The sequence below is a fragment of the Marmota flaviventris genome, chromosome 10, assembly GCF_047511675.1.
Source record: "Marmota flaviventris isolate mMarFla1 chromosome 10, mMarFla1.hap1, whole genome shotgun sequence".
NCBI lineage: Eukaryota > Metazoa > Chordata > Mammalia > Rodentia > Sciuridae > Marmota > Marmota flaviventris.
This window is the reverse complement of record NC_092507.1, coordinates 64,694,403-64,714,909: the sequence shown is the minus strand read 5'-3', so window position 1 is coordinate 64,714,909 and position 20,507 is coordinate 64,694,403. Positions and strand designations below refer to the sequence as shown.

At 37.2% G+C, this 20,507-nt stretch overlaps 1 protein-coding gene across 4 annotated transcripts in view; it reads right to left on the bottom strand.

The window, feature by feature from the left end:
• The window catches only part of Nexn (nexilin F-actin binding protein), a 44,187-nt gene extending 31,684 nt beyond the window's left edge, over nucleotides 1–12,503 (bottom strand). For 3 of the 4 annotated variants that reach the window (XM_071618753.1, XM_071618750.1, XM_071618751.1), the window contains exon 1: nucleotides 12,370–12,503. The gene's annotated coding sequence lies outside the window, so the exon portion shown is untranslated. Of the gene's footprint in view, nucleotides 1–2,882; nucleotides 2,947–12,369 lie in introns of those variants that run through there. The other variant, XM_071618752.1, reaches the window with a different exon arrangement.
• Nucleotides 12,504–20,507: the final 8,004 nt, after the last annotated feature.

The following is a 20,507-nucleotide window of genomic DNA, read 5'->3' as shown; positions in this document are numbered from 1 at the left end:
ATAAATGAAGGCTGGGGTTGTGGCTCAGTGGTAGAGCACTCGCCTAACAAGTGTGAGGCCATGGGTTGGATCCTCAGCACACATAAAAATAAATAAATAAGTAAAAAAAAAAAAAAAGGTATTGTGTCCAACTACAACTGAAAAACAAATATTAAAAAAATAATAAATGAGCAGAGATTAAATTAGTTAAAATGGATAAATATTAATTTGAGAAACATTTATTTCCAGCCACTGTGGCACACACCTGTAATTTCTGCTACTTGGGAAGGTGAGGTAGAAGGATTGCAAGTTTGAGGCCTGGGAAACTTAGACAAAAAATAAAAAAGGTTGGGGATGTAGCTCAGTGGAGAGTGCCCCTGTTAATGCCTGATACCACAAAAGATACATTTTGACCATCTTTCTGTCTTCTAGATACAGTACTACATAATATAATGATGAATAGGGTAAAATACCTGTTCTCATAGAGGTCAAAGTCTAGATGAGATAAAATATAATTACAAAAGTATAATAAGACTTATTACACTTTTAGTTTATAAAATGTTTAATTAGATAATGTGAAAGTTTATAAACACATAGAAAAATAAACTGTGTGATGTTAAAAAAAAATGTGCCTTCTGAAAGAAAAGCTACGAATTACAAGAGGGGGCTTCAAATTTGGGGGGTGCAGGGCTAAGGTGTGGGCCTATTACTGAGGATCCTAGACAAATTTTACTTATATGAATTATTTTTGTAGATATGTAATGTATTAGAAACTTTAAAATAACAATAGTAGTATCATTTAAAATTTTTATTTTTGGATTGCTCATTGCTATTATATAAAAATAAAATAATAGACCTTTTATCCTAAAAATATAAAAATAGCAAACCTCATTGTTATAAACATGAAAAGATTTTATGAAAAATAACTATATTTTCCAAAAAAAATTAATCAGAGAGAGCGGCACTGTTTTACATTTTAATAAGTCTCTTTAATTCTGGCTTTATCTGCTTCTACATTCAAACTATTGCAATATATTGTTTTGAATTAAATCTACAAAGAAAACATAATATCATACAGATATATATTTGGAGAAGGAAGGACTTCATTGATTCTTAAAGGGTCCAGGGGACTCCCAGGGTTTTGTTTGGTTCTGAAGATTGAACTCAGAAACTTTTACTACTGAACTACATCCTCAGCCCTTTTTATGTTTTGGGTTTGAGACAAGGTCTCACTAAGCTGCTTAAGGCTTTGATAAGTAATGACATCATCATCATCATCATCATTATTATTTTATTTATTTTTGGAGGTACTAGGAATTGAATCCAGGGCCTCAGTGTGTTAGGCAAATGCTCTACCATTGAGCCATAGCCCCAGCTCAGGGTCTTGGTAAATTGCTGAGGCTGGCTTTGAACTTGTGGTCTTCCTGTTTTAGCCTCCCAAGTCATTGAATAGCTGGAATTACAAGCATGCCCCACCACACTCAGGTGAACTCCCAAGAGTTCTAAAAGAACATTTGAGATCTGCTGAATTACAGACAAGAACATCCTATCAGATCAAGTTTGTCATGCTAGAAAGGAAGTGGTTACACTATACATTTATTCACAGTATTTTAGAATGCAAAGTGAAAATCAGTTTAACAATTTCTTAAACTCAGTATAAGAAGCCAAAAGATTTTATATCTGAAATCTCATAGGTTTTTTTTGAAGCTAGTGTTAAATAATTTTTCTTCTGAGTAGGCACATGCAATGTTCTTGGCCACCTTAAAGGGGCAGCAGCAACATAACAATTCAGTCCCACCTGCACTTCTAAATGAAAGCTCAGGCAGACTAGATGAATTGTCATCAAGAATAAAATTTGGAAAAAGGCCTAGGTGATTCTGAGCAGCCTGTGCCTCCCTCTATCTCTGGTGCCTTGAGGTCCTCAAGAGAACACCGGGTCCTCTAGAAAGACAAAAATGGTTTTTAAACTTCAAAAAGAAGCAACACACACACATATTGATATTTGGCTGTATTGAGTATCCAAACCACAGACATGCACCTATGTGGCAAATTTTTCACCTCTAAGTTCTTGGCGGACACAACATCTTTGTATGTATGTGGTGCTGAGAATCGAACCCAGGCCGTACGCATGCCAGGCGAGCGCGCTACCACTTGAGCCACCCCAGCCCTTCCTAGGACATTTTTAAAAATTATTTATTCATTCTTCTTTGTTATATATCACAGCAGAATGTATTTCAGTTCCTAGTACACATAGAGTACAATTTTCCATGGGTTGTACATAAAGTAGTGTCACACCATTTGTGTCTTTATACATGTCCTTAGGGTAATGATGCCCATCTCATTTCACCATCTTTCTTACCCCCATGCCCCTTCCCTTTCCATGTATCCCCTTTGCCTTATCTAAAGTTCTGCTATTCCTCCCATGCTCTCCCCCATCCCCTTTGTGGATCAGCATTCTAATATAAGAAAAAAACATCTGACTTTTGCTTTTTTGGGAAATTGGCTTACTTCATTTAGCATAATATTCTCCATCTGCAGCCATCTATCTGCAAATGTCCTAATTTTATTCTCTTTTTATGCTGAATAATATTCCATTGTGTATATATACCACAGTTTCTTAATCCACTCATCTATTGAAGAGCATCTAGCCTGGTTTCACAAATTAGCTATTATAAATTTTGCTGCTATAAACATTGAAAAAAAAAAAAAAAGAATAAAATTGGGCTGGGGCTATAGCTCAGGGGTAGGGCTGTAGCTCAGTGGTAGAGTGCCCGCCTTGCACACGTGAGGCACTGGGTTCGTTCCTCAGCACCACGTAAAAATAAATAAAGATATTGTCTATCTACAACTAAAAAAAATATTTTAAAAAAGAATAAAATTAAGCCAGTCATGGTGGCGCATACCTTTGTAATCCCAGCAGCTGAGACAGGAGAATCGAGAGTTCAAAGCTAGCCTCAGCAACATCGAGGCACTAAGCAGCTCAGTGAGACCCTGTCTCTAATAAAATACAAAATAGGGCTGGGGATGTGACTTAGCAGTTGAGTGCCAAAAAAGAAAAAATAATAATAATAAGGTTAATGTCTGCACACACATGAAAGAAAGACAGAAATATAATTAAACACTAACCAAAGGGTAAGGTTGAATGTGGTTCATCAATAAGAGTTTGGTCACAGTTAAGGATGATAAAAGATGGGATGATAAATGGATTTAGTAAGCTAGTCTATCATATTAAATATTCATGTTAAATGAAGGTAAAATATTCACCAGAGTTTATAGGAAATATTGCAATACTAATATAGGCTGTATGTGATTTATCAAAAGAGTTGCATTTTTTTCAAATTTGACAGATTAGATCTTTATAAGACAGTATCTTTCTGAGAAGAATCTACCATGTGCCAAACATTATGCCCTTATGAATAAAAATGAATAAGAGATAAACCCTTATTATAAATCAAGTATCTTTGGTGAGAAAAATAGACAGGACCACAACTGATTGTTATAATACAAAGTCTTAGGTGCTATAATAGCAATATTATAGCAGAGCTATAGAAACATGGAAAAGAGTACAGTGTGGTTAAGGAATGGATTCAGTTAAAAAGGTTTCAAAGAGATGATGACATGAGTTAAAGAATAAGTAGGATTTCACAAAGTAGAAAAGGAAGTTAGGCACATAAACAGAAGAACCAATATTAACAAAACTACTAATGCCTGAGAATTTGCAAGTTTGTGGAGCTATGAATTGTCCAATGATTATAGCTAAATGTGAAATATAGGCTGGGCACTGGCTAGAAAGATTGCTGAATGCCATAATAATAAAAACTTTAGACTTGATACTATAGGCAATGGGTGCAAAGATTTCTTTAAAATATTTTTAAGATGTTGATTGACTTTTATTTCATTCATTTATTTATATGCAGTGATGAGAATCAAACCCAGTGCCTCACACATGCTAGACCAGCCTGCAACAAAGATTTTTTAAGCCGGAGCATGAGTTAATCTGTATGTATTCTAGGAGGGTAAAAAATAAAAGACTGTTCTAGCAGCGCAGAGAATGGAGTAAAATGGGGAAAGGCTAGTAAGAGGAGAGCAAATACAATGATCTTGGCAAGAGAAGGCAAGGAACTGAATTATGATAGTAGCATTAGGAATGAAAAGTCAGAATAGACATTTTAGGAGTGGAATTGAAAGGACATGGCGACCCATATTAACAAATTTATTAATCTCCTACTATATGCCAGGCAACTATCCTAGGCTCTAGGGATATGAAAGTGAACAAAAAGACAAAGTCCCTTTGTGAAACTTACGTTGTAGTGGGGACACTATAGAAAGAACTTTGATCAATTTGATTTGAAGGGATAGAAGTGAGGAGATAACTACTGCCAAGAATGAACCCAAGGACTGGGGTTATAGATCAGTGGTAGAGTGCTCACTTCACACATTGTGAAACACTGAATTCGATCCTCAGCACCCCATAAAAAATAAAGGTATTGTATCCATCTGCAACTAAAAAAAAAAAAAAGAATGAACCCAAGCTGGGTGTCATGGTGCATGCTTATAATCCCAGGGACTTGGGAGGCTGAGACAGAAGGATGCAAGTTCCAAGACCAGCTTCAGCAATTTAGCAAGACCCTGTCTCAAAAAAAAAAAAAAAAAAAAAAGGTGAGGGGGAAGGGGCTTGGGATGTGGCTTAGTGGTTTAACCCCTCTGGGTTCGTTCTTCGGTTATACACCTGTAACCTGTACTCCCAGTGACTGGGGAGGCTGAGGCAACTTAGTGAAACCCTCTCTCAAAATTAAAGAAATTAGAAAACCTCAGCAACTTAGTGAGTCCCTCTCTCAAAATTAAAGAAATTAGAAAAAAATGGGGAGGCGGCGCTGAGAGTGTAGCTTAGTGCCAGTGTGTCTCTGGATTCAATCTCTAGTATCACAAAAGCAATAAAAAAAAAAAAAAAAAAAGAAAAGAACCCCCCTAAAAAACAAGATTTCTAGTTGGAGCCAAATGGGTTACCATTGAGATTAAATTTAAAAGTATGTTTAAGTCAGAAAATGAACTGTTTTGAACAGGTTTTATTGCCTGCCAAAATTTATTTGAGGCCAGGCATGGTGGCTTGCACCTGTCATCCCAGAGACTTGGGAGATTGAGGCAGGAGGATCACAAGTTCAAGACCAGCCTCAGCAATTTAGTGAGGCCCTGAGCAACTTAGCAAGACCCTATCTCAAAATAAAAAATGGGCCCAGAATGTAGCTCAGTGGCAAAGATCCCCTGGGTTCAATTTCCAGTACCTTCCCTTGCAAAATTAAATTTTGGGTCTGGTTGTGCATAGATTAAGAATCATGGAATTTTAGAACTCATTTTCTAAGAACCTTACAAATCATCTAGTTCAACAATTCAACCCCTTCATTTACCATATAAAGAAATGAGAGGCAGAAAGATATTCAACGACTTATCCAAGGTTACAAGCTGCTGAGTAGTGGAACAAGGAACTAGATTCCAGGTTTCTTAACTTAGTCACTCTGTCATTCAATATTATTACCTATTTTAAGTACATGAAACATTACACATATGTAAATAACATGCTCAATGGCAATATTAATGTTGGTATCAATTTTCATTGTACTTATGAAAAATAGGCTTTGAGAAGTTTTTAAAAATGACTTAATTGCTTGATAAAATGTTTCTAGAATAAAATAATTTCCAGGTAAGATATTAAGATATGAAGTCAAGCCATGAGAGAATAAGTCTAATAGTAGAATGTAACAGTAAATATAACATATTTTTGGGAGGCTACTGGGGATTGAACCCAAGGCCACATTCATACTAAGTACATATTTTACCACTGAGCACTGCCATCCATAACAAATTTTTCTTAAAATATGCATGTTAATGATTCAGTTATAGAATTTCTTTACATCTATGTTTAACTTCTAATTTTCATAATTTTTATTAATTTCCCTTCACTTTTTAGATATGCAATTGAAATATTTCAAGAATAGCAAATAATGCAAGAATCAAAAGAATTTGAAATCATAGCTCTCTATTATTTAAAATAGCTGTTTCACTGTATTATTATCTCCTTTTGCAAGGAGAATAGAATTGTCAAGATAGTGACTGTTTTAAATCTGCATTTTTAAAAATTTGAAATATATTTTTATTTGTTCTTTTTAGTTATACATGACAATAGAATTTTTGTTATTGTTGTTTTTGGCACTGGGGATTGAACTCAGGGGCACTCAAGAACTGAGCCACATCTCCAGCCCTATTTAGTATTTTATTTAAAGACAGGGTCTCACTGAGTTGCTTAGTGCCTTGTTTTGCTGAGGCTGGCTTTGAACACGTGATCCTCCTGCCTCAGCCTCCCTGAGCAGCTGGGATTACAGGCATGCACCATCACGCCTGGCAGTAAAACGTATTTTGACATACCATATATCATGGAATATAATTTCCCATTTTTGTGATTGTACATGATATGTAGTTACATTGGTCGTGTATTCATATATGAACATAGGAAAGTTATGTCCAATTCATTCTACTGCCTTTCCCCTTCCCATCCCCCCACCATTCCCCCTACTCCCCCCTGTCCAATCTGGTGAACCTCCAATGCCCCTCTCCTCACCTATTTTGAGTCACCATCCACATATCAGAGAGAACATTCAGTCTTTAATTTTGGGGATTGGCTTATTTCACTTAGCATAATAACCTCCAGTTCTATCCATTTACTGGCAAATACCATAATTTCATTCTTCTTCTTTTTTTAAAATTTATTTTTTAGTTGTAGTTGGACTCAATATCTTTATTTGTTTATTTTTATGTGGTGCTGAGGATCGAACCCAGGCCCTTGCACGTGCTAGGCGAGCGCTCTACTGCTGAGTCACAACCACAGCCCAATTTCATTCTTATTTAAGGCTGAATAATATTCATATATATATATCTCATATTTTCTTTATCCATTTATCTGTTAAAGGGCACCTATGTTGGATCCATAGATTAGCTATTGTGAATTGAGCTGCTATGAACATTGATATGGCTGTATCACTATAGTATGCTGATTTTAAGTTCTTTGGGTATAAACTGAGGAGTGGGATAACTGGGTCAAATGATGGTTCCGTTTCAAGTTTTTTGAGGAATCCGCATACTGCTTTTCCCAGTGGTTTCACCAATTTTTAGTCCCACCAGCAATGTATGAATGTACCTTTCTCCCCACATCCTCGCCAACATTGTTATCTGTCTTCTTGATAATTGCCATTCTGACTGGAAAGAGATAAAATCTCAGTGTAGTTTTAATTTGCATTTCTGTAATTGCTAGTGATTTTTGAACATTTTTCATATATTTGTTGACCATTCGTATTTCTTCTTCTGTGAAGTGTCTGTTCAGTTCTTTTGCACATTAAATCTGTATTCCATTGAACTCAAGCAAATTCTTCATCTCAACTTTTAAGAAAGGTTTAATTCAAACACTTAACTATGTACTTCAAGTAAATGTTAAAACCTAATTCTTACAGTCTTTGGAATAAACAACAAATTGTTTATAGCTTCATAAAATGCAATCCTAATTTTTTATCATTTTTTACTTGTGCAAGAAACATAAATATAACTTCACTGTATCTATTTAACAAAGTTGCAACTTTATTCTTTAAAAATTAAGCTACAAAACCCATCATAGGGGGTGGGGCTGTGACTCAGAGGTAGCTCACTTTCGTGACGTATGTGAGGCTCTGGGTTCGATTCTCAGCACCGCATATAAATAAATAAAATAAAGGTCCATCAGCAACTAAAAAAAATTGGAAAATCCTTCATAAACTTCATCACAACTTAAAAATATGAAATAAGATCTAATTTTACCTATTGAAATAGTGAGAATTTTCCTTCCTACCAATACACAATTCCTCACTGAAAACCAAGAATCTTACTTTCAACCTGCTTTGACATTCTTCTCTAACAATTATATATAATATTTGCTTTCATAAAACTATATATGATACTTTTCAAAGTATATTCACCATACTATGAGCCCTGAAAGATAAGAATTGCTCAATCCTCTCAGTATCCTTAGTGTTTCACACAATATCAAGTACAAGCTCAATTTATATTTGATGAATGACAAATAACAGAAAAACTGTGGATCTAAAACAGCCCAAATAAGATATGATTGACATCTACAAAAGGAAGGCTCATGATAGCTAACTAAATAATAGTAGAAGATAAAAGGGGGCGGGTTATTCTAAATATCATAGACAAACAATCAGTAACCTGGGGCTTCAGGAAGTTGTCTTTCCAAGCAAATGGCCGTGATAACTGCTGGAGGAGTCTGGGCCTCTTCAGCCTCTCTACAAAGTGGAAGATGATCTTTCACTGAAAAACATAGCTGGGAATTAGAAGACCTAGACCTGTGTCTCCAAACAAGTCAGTGGGGTAAGGAGGCAGAAGAATGGTAAATAAGTACTTAACTTCTATTTATAGCAAGCTCTAGGAGTCACAAAAACATGTAAGGTACAAGCACCCAGTTCTAAGCCCAGCAGACTTTCTATCATATCATCCTTCCTTCAGACTTGCCCTAATACATACCAGATCAGGGAACTGCATATTCAAGTGTCTAGGGCCAGGTAATATAAATGCTATGTAATGCAACTGAAGGTAACATAAATGAGTATGATTAGTTGTAAAACAATAGGGGATCATGGAGACTATGTCAAATGGAGAATGTATACCCTGTCTAGGGCAACCACTGCTTGGTTCCAAAGTGTTGCTACTATGTAGAAATGTTGCCCCAATTTTGCCCAGATTTTCCAGTTTTTCAAGACAGAATGTAAATCCATATTTTAATGTAAAAAGTACCAATATTTAGGCATTTCTATGGCTTAGAAATTTCTTTTGATTTTCAATTTGTGGTTCCATTATCTAAATGAATGGAACACAGTGAGAAAATGGAAAGGGACAAAGGGGAGACCCAATTTGATCAGAAAAAGAAAGAATCAAAGAGGAAGAAAGGATAGGAAAGGAGCACAGAGAGGAAGGCGGGAGCAAATCTCACTAACCTCAAAACCTACCTATGGAGTCCCACCCAATTATCTTCTAATTTGAGAACAAAGAGGAAGAGATGTCTGGAGGGAAAAAAAAAAAGGAGGAATAAAGAATCTGTTGAACTGTTGAGCACTTACTAGATGGAAGCTACTACATCAGATGCTTTCCAAGATGCTTTCATTGAGATATGACAATACAAGCGGAAAAAATCCTTTGTAAGCAGAAAAGACTAGAAAATACTAACAACAGAAGTGTCAGATTATGAGAACACCTTTTTATGTTCTGCATAATTTTTTTAGGGGAGAAAGAGAGAGAGAGGGGTGGGGGGGGGAGAGAGAGAGAGAATGAATCTTTTTTTTTTTTTTTTTGTAGATGAACACAACACAATGCCTTTTTTTTTTTTTTAATGTGGTGCTGAGAATTGAACCCAGGTCCTGCCCATGTTAAGGGAGCACTCTACCGCCGAGCCACAATCCCAGCCCCATGTTATGCATAAATTTTAACCATAAGTATAATATAGTTGTATTAACTTTATAACACAAGTAATAACTACGAGTTAAGGTAAATTTCTGGGTTAAAATCTGCTTACCCTAGGGCTGGGGCTGTAGCTCAGTGGTAGAGCACCTGCCTTGCATGTGTGAGACCCTGGGTTCAATCCCCAGCACCACATAAAAATAAAGATATTGTGACCATCTACAACTTAAGAAAATATATGTGTGTGTGTGTGTATGTGTATATATATGTATATGTATGTATATATGTATATGTGTGTATGTATGTGTGTGTGTGTGTGTGTATATATATATATATATATATATATATGTATATGAAATCTGCCTACCCTAGAATGTACAAAATATATACAAGTGTTGGAGCATTTGCTTAGCATGCACAAGCCCTGGGTTCAATCCACAGCACAAGTCATACATATACACACACATATACACACACACAAGTACAGGACCATAGATTAAGTCAAACTAAACATTGAATATTTATGTAAAAGAATAAAATATAACAATTTCAAATATGTGTAATATGTAACTATGCAATTAGAAAATCAGAAGAGAGACCATGAAGGAAACTTCACAGGTGATATGAACTACAGATTGAATAAATAAGAAAAGAAATACGTGAAATTGTTAAGAAATGTTTGTAAGTCATTCTCCCTCTGAATTATAAACTACCAAGATTTTTTTGTGTGTATGATTTTTTGTGTGTGATGTACAAAATTATAAAATATGCTAAAAGATCTCTTTTCTGCAAAAACTTTTAGACAACTGCCCATCTCCTATATACAACTCTCATGTTTATTTTTATTAAAAAAAATTTTTTTAGTTGTTGATGGACCTTTATTGTATTTGTATGGTGCTGAGAATCGAACCTAGTGCTTCGCACATGCTAGGCCCCTCTCATGTATATTTGAATATTTTTTTTTATTCTAGGGCTTTTCAAAATAACAGTTTAATTTTTTTAATGAACAAAGTATATTATTCCATGCCACTTTGGTTGTAAGCAATCTCAATCCCCAATTCTCTTCCAAACATACATATTTAGTTTTCATTTTATTCATGAGTAAAACCTTAACCTAAATACTTCAAGTGAAATTTTAGGGGAAAAATACTGTTCAAAAACCTAGATAATGCATTCCTTTGTTGGTGCTAAATATAGTCATCTCAAGATGACATACATTTTGACAATGATCTGCCTTACATGTCAAATTTTCAAAAATAGCACAGATTCTCATTTTAAAGTGAGCAGGAAAAATTGCTACTCACTATTTTAATTGAAAATGGATTTGAAAGTGAAAATTGCCAATTAAAACTGGATTACATCAGTAACCATATAAAGGAAAACTGGATTTAAAATAATTTTGTTGTGGTTTTTGCTTAGGGCTCTTTAAATGAGTTGTTGGCAGGTAGAATAAAGAACTTCACACTATTTCAAAAAATTATTCATGGAAGCATCACCAAAATATAAAATACCTTCAGAAATAGGTGCTAATAGCTGTGAGGAAGAAGAAGCTTAAACCAGTTACATCAATAATCAAAGTTCATTTATACAAAATATACCTTCCTCTAAAAACCCTTTCCTTCATTTGATTACACATTTTTTTTTCCCTTAGCAATACTCTAAAACTCAAAAGAACTTCAGATATCTATATTTCAAGTTTCCTTATGGCAACAATTTAACCCATAAAAGGATTTTAGGGGTGCAAATTATGCGGTCCACTCAATAATGTGTGACTAAGTTGGTTTAAATACTCAAAATTATTTAATCACAGTATCCACCACATACTTATGTTATGACTCGAAGACCAGTGGGCCCGTATTATATGAACTCATTAACAAAATTTAGCTGATGAATGATGTTCTCATCGCTTTGGTCAGATAACTAACTTCTTTCTATGGTTTACTTCTTTTCTCCACCTGCCTCTTTCTCAAGGACAGACATTTTGTTAGGACATATCCTAATGCTATTTTTACCGTGTTATCTCTCTCTCCCAACTCTTTGTTCACGTTGTAGCCTTTAATAAATATAAAATAAATATCTTGAAGTCATTGCAATAACCAACTAAACACTCAATTTGATTACTTTTCTTGCAAATGCCAATAATAATAAATCTTTAGTATTTATAGAACGTTTCCAGTTTACAAAGACCAGTTGGCGTTATCAAATGCATATATAGACAAGGGACTTCTCAAGAGGTTACTACATTCTTCTCTTCAACTTTGAGCTCTATTTGCTCGATCTCCAGCATCCCACGTCGGTTAGACTTAAAAAAAAAAAAAACCCACCATCCCCCACCACCAACAACAACAAAAAAACAGTTTTGGAGATGATAGGCTGTTAAATCACATATTTCATTCCCAGCCTCCATAGGGGCCGATCAGGAATGATTCTTAAATAATGGCACTGCTGGTGGAGACGTAGACCGCTGGGGCGCGTGGCGGGGGATCGCAGTGAACTTTATCCTCTCGGACCCCAAAGGGACAAGCAAGGGGACAGGCACCCACTCTTTTCCTGCAGTAGTACAGGAGAGCATCCAAAACACGACCGACAAGGCAAGGCAGAGAAGAAGCAAGGGAGGGGAGCAGGGAATCGCAATCAGAAGCCAGAGGCAGGAACACCGAGATGGCGAGGCCAACCCGAGCCCACAAGACGCAGCCCCGAGGGTCGCAGCCTTCTGGCCGGAAACCGAAGCCTACTTACAGCTGGATGGAACCCGGTGCGCTCTAGTGCTGCAGCGGAGCCGGCCTGGAGCCTGGGCGCCCGGAGCGCCTCTTTGCTGCCGCTGCTTCCACAAGCGCCAGGGGACCCGACACCTCGGTCTTCACCACCCCCATTCCACGTTACCCCAAACCCTCTTACCCTTCAGGAACTGGTGACAAGCTTAGGTCCTCTTTGAGTGCGGAGAGATTGTGCGCGTCCGGCGCTTGTGTGTGGGTAGGGGTCTGGGAGTTCTGACCGCAGCCACTGCTACTCCAGTCGCTGGGAGCCCTCTGGCTGCCGCCACCGCCGCCGCCGTCCCCAGCAGCAAGTTTCCATAAAAGTCCTGGTGCGCAGCCTGTTCCCGCATTCCAGACGGGCCCAGCGCCGGCTGCAGCTGTTCCAAAACACAAGGCCAGTTCCCCCACCCCCCCACCCCCACCGTATCACCCAGAGAAGGGTGGAGAGTCCTGAAAGGCGAGCGAGCGGGCGGTGGCTGCCAACTTTCCGCCAGAACTTGCCTGTTGCCCGGCCATGAGTGCCTGAACTGATCCCCAACCTTGGGCCTGCCTCCACCTACAGCAGGGCCCAGAGAAGTGAGGCTGCCTGTCCCATGGGAAAGGAATGATGCTAGAATGATCATCCCTAGACTGCTTCCTTACAACCTGTTTGCCCGAGACCCACTTCTCTCATTTTTCTACCTACTTTTTTTTTTTTTTTTTTTTTTTTTGTATCAGGGATTGAACCCAGGGGCGCTTAGCCACTGAGCCACATCACATCCCCAGCCCTTTTTTGTATTTTATTTAGAGACAGGGTCTCCCTGAGTTGCTAAGTGTCTGGCCAAGTTGCTGAGGCTGGCTTTGAATTCACGATCCTTCAGCCTCCTGAGCCGCTGGGGTTACAGGCGTGCACCACCACACTCAGCAACCTGTTTTCACTTCTAATCAAATAGGGAAGCTATTATATTATTGTTGTTGTTGTTGTTATTTGTGGTGCTGGGGATTGAACCCAGGGCCTTGTGCATGCAAGGCAAGCACTTCACCAACTGAGCAATGGAGCTATAGCTCAGTCCTAGCTTTGACTTTTGATCAGCTTTTCTCTGTTACCGAGAGCCTGGTTGGACAACCCCAGAACACTTCATCAGTTTATTGTTCTCTTTTTCTTGAGCTCTGGTTTTTAACTCCAATAAGTTGATAGAAAAAAAGTTGGAGAAGGAAGAAGAATATAATTAATTTTTGTATGTGTGTTTTGTAGTAATTTTCACTCTTCCTTAACTGAAGGCAAATCATCTCTGGTTTTCCTAAACGTTCATAAAGGCATCTGTGAGTATTAGCCATCCCCCATTTTTTTTCAACTTGGATCACTAGCCTGTGAATTAAATCCATCAGACAACATCATATTAGATTGTGAAATACACATCCAGAAGAGGCATTTTTTTTTTTTGGTGGGGGAGATTAATACATTTTAAATTAAAAAAAAAAATCAAACTGATATCCAGACAGATACACCAAGAACAAAGGTAACTACTTGCAACTTCAGGCTCCTAGCAGTACTCAGGTCATATTTCAGGGATGTCAAAAGACCTTTTGCTCATAAATATATCTGTTTCCCATCCCCATTCCCACACTATTTATCAGGATGAAAATTCTTTTTTTTTCTTTATTAAGTTATTTATTTATTCTAATTTGTTATTAATGATGGCAGAATGCAATTCATTTCATATTACACATATAGAGCACAATTTTTCAAATCACTGGTTGTACACAAAGTATTTTCACACCATTCGTGTCTTCATAAATGTGCTTAGGGTAATGATGTATAACTCATTCCACCATCATTCTTACCCTCTTGCTCCCTCCCTCACCTTTGCCCTATCTAAAGTTCCTCCATTCCTACCATGCTCCCGCCATTGCCATTATGAGCCAGCATCCTCAAAGAAAACATTCGGCCTTTGTTTTTTGGGGATTGGCTTACTTCACTTAGCATTATATTCTCCAACTCCATCCATTTACCTGCAAATGCCATGATTTTATTCTCTTTTAATGCTAAGTAATTGTTCCATTGTGTATATATACCAAAGTTTCCCTATCCGTTCATCTACTGAAGAGCATCTGGGTTGGTTCCACAATTTAGCTATTATGAATTGTGCTGCTATACACATTGATATGGCTGACTCTCTGTAGTGTGCTGTTTTTAAGTCCTTTGGGTATTGGCCGAGGAGAGAGATAGCTGGGTCAAATGGTGGTTCCACTCCCAGTTTTCCAAGGAATCTCCATGCTGCTTTCCAGATTGGCTGCACCAATTTGCAGTCCCACCAGCAATGTATGAGTGTACCTTTCTCCCTACATCCTCGCCAACACTTATTGTTGTTTGTCTTCATAATAGCTGCCATTGTGACTGGAGTGAGATGTTTTGATTTGCCTTTCTCTAATTGCTACAGATGTTGAACATTTTTTCATATATTTGTTGATTGTATATCATCTTCTGAGAAGTGTCTGTTCAGGTCCTTGGCCCATTTATTGATGGGGTTATTTATTTTTTCGGTGCCTAGCTTTTTGAGTTCTTTATATACCCTAGAGTTAGTGCTCTATCTGATGTGCAGGTGGTAAAAACTTGCTCCCAAGCTGCAGGATCCCTATTCACCTCACTGATTGTTTTTTTTTTTTTTTTGCTGAGAAGAAGCTTTTTAGTTGGAATCCATCCCATTTATTGATTCTTGGTTTTAATTCTTGCGCTATGGGTGTCTTATTAAGAAAGTTGGGGCCTAATCCCACATAATGGAGATTTGGGCCTACTTTTTCTTCTATTAGGTGCAAGGTCTCTGGTAATTCTTAGGTCCTTGATCACTTTGAGTTGAGTTTTGTGCACGGTGAGAGATAAAGGTTTAACAGGATGAAAATTCTTTTAAGATGAGTAAGGCAACCAAACTAGGTGCCCTTCAACAGATGAATGGATAAGGAAAATCCAGTATAGATACACAATGGAATAATTATTTTCTTTATTTTATTTACTTATTTATATGTGGTGCTGAGAATTGAACCCAATGCCTCACACGTGCTAGGCTAGTGCTGGCTCTACCACAGAACCACAACCCTAGCTCTACTCATCCATAAAGAGGAATGAAATCATGGCACCTGTTGGTAAATGGATGGAACTGGAGACTATCATGCTAAGTGAAATAAGCCAATCCCCAAAAAACAAAGGCCAAATGTTCTCTCTGATATACGGATGCTAACACACAATAAGGCTGGGGGTGGGGAGGAATACAAGTACTTTGGATTAGACAAGGGTGAATGAAGGGAAGAGAAGGAGGATGGGAATAGAAAAAAGTAAAATGAATGGAATATAATTTTCCTATGTTCATACATGAATAAACTCCACATCATGTACAACAACAAGAATGGGAAATTATATGCCATGTATGTATAATATGTCAAAATACATTCTACTTTCACATATAACTAAAAAGAACAAATAAAAAAAAGACAGGTAACATATTCATTCCTCAGTGAAGCTCTAAGTTGGCAATTAAAATGGTTAAATACAGATAGTGATCGGTGGTTGGTATTATTTAGCTTGTCCCTGGGCTCCCTTCAGTATCCTCACCTTGGCCTTAGTTAGTTCATGGTCATTCTGGCTGAACGGCTTTTCACAAGTTATTCCTTCAGCATGACATCCTCTTCCCCCATTCTTCACCTAACTTCCACATATCCTTTGGAATCACCACTTAAATATCACTTCCTCATGTTTACATGGCTCACTGCCTGCTACAGTCTGGATATGGTTTACAATATCTGTATGTGCTCATCCCATCCTTTTCCTCTCTATTCATATCAATTTATAACTATACATTTTTGTGATTTAAAAAACTGAATAGGAACTTTCTAATTTTGTGTTTCTCAACAGATTCACTATATTAAAAAAGCTCTCCATTCTTTCTAAAAAATGCTGAAAACTACCCACAGCCTGCAAGGCCTACTTACTCACCAATTCATCACCCTTTCAACAAATTATCAGTTTTAGATACTGAAGATACAGCAGGAACAAAATTAAGTTCCCATTCTCGTGGAACATAAATTCTAATAGAAGACGGATAAGCAAATAAATGACATTCGTAGTACTTAGTGATATGCAATATTTATAAAATGAGCAGGAAAGTAGGGACCATCGAGAATGGGTGAGGAGTGAATGTTATAAGTTTAGATAGAGCAACTAGAGAAAGCCTCAAGTGAGTAAAACTATTAAAAGTGAGGCAATGTATTAGTTCATTTCCTATTACTGTAACAAAATATCTGAGGCCAGATAACCATAAAGAAAGGAGGTTTATTTAGCTCACAGTTCTGAAGTTTCAGGGCAAAGTTTAGCTCTGGTGAGGACATCATGACAGATGGCATCACAATGGCACAGAGTTTGTGGGAGAGGGTGAGATCACACAGTGAGACAGGGAGCCAGAGTGTAGGGTGGACCAATAATGATCTCTCACTAAGCCCTACCTCTTAAAGGTTCCACTACCTCTTAACATTGTATGGGGACCAAACTTCCAACACATGAACTTTTTTTTTATATGAATCTTTCAGTTTTTATTCATTTATTTATATGCAGTGCTGAGAATTGAACCCAGTGCCTCACACAAGTGAGGCATGTGTTCTACCGCTAAGCCACAATCCCAGTCCACAACACATGAACTTTTGAATATTGTAAACCATATCCAGACTGTAGCAGGCAGTGAGCCATGTAAACATCTGAAGACTGGACCAAGGAGAGGTACAAAGGCCCAGAGAAGGACCAAGGAGGCTTGTGTGGGTGAAGCTTGAGTACATGAGGAGTAAAATAACAAGAGGTGGGCTGGGGCAGGGGATGAGGGTAAAACCCTTTCTGTAGGGCTGGGATGTGGCTCAAGCGGTAACGCGCTCGCCTGGCATGCGTGCGGCCCGGGTTCGATCCTCAGCATCACATACAAACAAAGATGTTATGTCCGCTGAAAACTAAAAAATATTTTTTTAAAAAAACCCTTTTTGTATAGTGTAAGGACTTTGCTTTTTACTCTAAGATGGGTGGCCATGGTGGGTTTTGAACAAACTGGTGACATGACTGCTTGTAACATGTTCATCTCAGCTGATGTGCTGAAAATTTACTAAATGGGACAAGTGAGGAAGCAATTGAGAGACTTCCACAGGAATCAGGATGTGGGATAATAGGGATATGAATCAAGGTGATAGCTGTGAAGGTAGTGACATATGGCTTGGCTCATTTTTTTATCTTGGTACATTTTTAGGTAGAACTTGTAACAGGCTATGAAGTGAAATGAAAAGAGGTTTTTGGCTCTTGAGCTGAAGAAGAGAGCTGTCCTTCACTCAGAGGGGAAGACTGGTAGTGCTGGCAGGGGTGGTCAGGGGCTAAGTTTTAATAGGCTAAAATTGAGAAAATTACAAGAAATCCAAGATTTGTCAAATTGTATAAGTATTCCTGACATATCTATCATGAACCAGCTGAATTTGTTGTCAATCTTGACTGTATCAGAGCTTTTTCTTTTTTTCATGGTGCTGGGATCAAATCAAGAATGTTAAAAAACATTTTAGGCAAGTTCTGTACCACTGAGCTATACTCCTGGCCCCCTTTGAAATCATATATTAAAGTTAAAAGACTGTTATAATCTTTATAAGACCTAAGTTGAATACTTTGAAAAGACTTAATAAAGGCAAATAGCTTACAAAAATTACCATCAACCTAGGTGTGGCGAGGACATGTACAAAAAGATTGGGTACAAGCTTAGTAAAACCTAGGGAGATTACGTACTCATTGCTTTCATATCTAAGTTGTTTTCTCCTTTAAAAGGGCCATGAAACAGGAGCTGGGGCTGTAGCTTAGTGGTAGAGCGCTTGCCTAGCATGTGTGAGGCACTGGGTTCGATCCTCAGCACCACATAAAAATTAAAAATATAAGTAAAGCTATTGTGTCCAACAACAATAATATTTAAAAGAAAAAAAAGGGTAATGAAAGAAAAACAAAAGTAAGGGACTAGAAATCCCAGAAAATGACTTAAGGGTGTAGTTTTTGGACCAAGATATCTTGGGATATCCAGTGAATCCATATTTTAACTAAAGATCTTCATTTATTTATTTATTCATTCTAATCAGTTATACATGACAATAGACTGCTCTTTGATTCATTGTATACAGATAGAGCACAATTTTTTACTTCTCTGATTGTACCCAAAGTAGGGTCATCATGCCATTCCTGCTAACTAAAGGTCTTGAGGCCATGATGGTCCTAAAAGCCAGGAGTGGTGAAAGAGGCTACTCAGGAAGCTGATGAAGGAGGATCACTTGAGCCCAGGAATTTGTAACCAGTCTGGGAAACACAGTGAGACTGTCTCAAACAAAGGAGAAAAAAAGGGAAGGAAATATTTGCTTTAACCTACTTTATATCACATATTAAGTACTTCATTTTTTTTTCTTTTTTTTTGGTACTGGGGACTGAACCCAGGGGCATTCTACCATTAAGCTACATCCCCATCATTTATTTTATTTTTTAGTACTGTGGATTGAACTTAGGGGAGCTTAACAAACTGAGTCACATTCCCAGCCCTTTTTATTTTGAGACAGTGTGTTGCTAAATTACTTAGGCCCTCAATAAGTTGCTACGGCTGGCCTTGAATTTGCAATCCTCCTGCCTTAGCATCCTGGGTCACTGGGATTATAGGCATGCACCACCACACCTGGAAAATACTTCATACTTTTTCAAAGTTACTGGAACCATTCTCTAAGTATTACTAAAAACAATTTACAAAGTTTGATAAGTTTTCTCTAAGTATTACTAAAAACAATTTACAAAGTTTGATAAGTTATATATTCCAATTGCTTTCAGATGGTAAAATGCTTCTCTAGAGTCAAGAACTATGGTGTTATTTCAAACATAGCAAATTATCAGTCCTGTAATTTCCTATATATAAATGTACTTTGTGAAAGGCTTCTATGACACACATAAAAAAAGCAAAATGCTGAGGAGATATTTGATGTATCAGTTGCTTTGCTGTGGCTTTTAAGTAAAGAATAAAAAGTGTCATAGAAGGAAGGTTTGCTCTTTTTCTTTTCTCTTCTGAAATCCAGCCCATCCCTGCCCAAATGATGAAGGTTACTGTGTGATTTTTCACTGTTTAGAACTTCAGCAGACCAAAGAGCTTGTGCGGCCTGATCAGAAATATCAATAGCATAGGACAGCAAGGGATCAAGGGGAAAAAAGTGGCAGGGTAAGGAATCAGAGAACATAGGGAATAGGAAAAAACACTAAAGAAAAAAACAAGTCAAAAGCAGCATAAGAACAGTAAAAAAGACAGTGGATAAAAAAAATAAAAATAAATCCTACAAATAATGTTATAACAGAATAGCGAGATGCTCGCAGAGAAGCATTTTATATGCACATAAGAATTCAGAGAGAGATGTTTAAAGGGCAAAATATTAAGTTCAGACAGTAGGATCAAGAGGATGCATGAGACAACAAAGAATATGACAGAAATGACATGGAAAACAGTAAATGAGACAGAAATACCAATTTGGGTCCCCATTCTACTCTAACCCTATAACCAGAATGGAAAGACTCAATGTTTGTATGATTTGCTTATTAAGTAATATACTTCAATTGAAAAGTTTGAAACTTTTTTTTTTTTTTTTTTTTTTACATAATGGCTAGTATGCAGCTCAGCTGGAGAGTGTTCAAGCATTCAAGAGACCCTGGTTTTAATCCCAGCACTATAAATAAATAAATAAATAAATAAATAACTGACTGCATAATTATATAACTACCTATTTATCTATGTAACATATGCTTAATTACTTTATAACAAACCTATTTGTTTAAAGTCTCAAATTAAGAATAGTGTTTTTGTGTCCAGGTGAATCCTTTCTGCCATCTGTTGGCAGCATCTCTCTCCTTGACTAAATGTATCTAAACCCTTCTCAAGATGTCAGGAGAAAGGAGGTTGAAATCTGAAGAGGGATGGATGCACATGTATCAGTTTGATAAATTTATATTATGCTTGATGGCATTACCCACTGCAACACTTTAATTAAAACACAAGTACTTTGACTTTATTCATCACAAAACTACCCTTTCCCCCCACATTAGTACATAAAGAGACACACCTTTACATTCAATTTCAATGCTTCTACAGCTGTCTATGTTCTCCATGTGTGTGTGTGTATATATATACACACACACACACACACACACATATATATATATGTATATATGTGGTGATATACAGATGGAAAGCTCTCATAGCGTAGAGTTTAATGAGACAA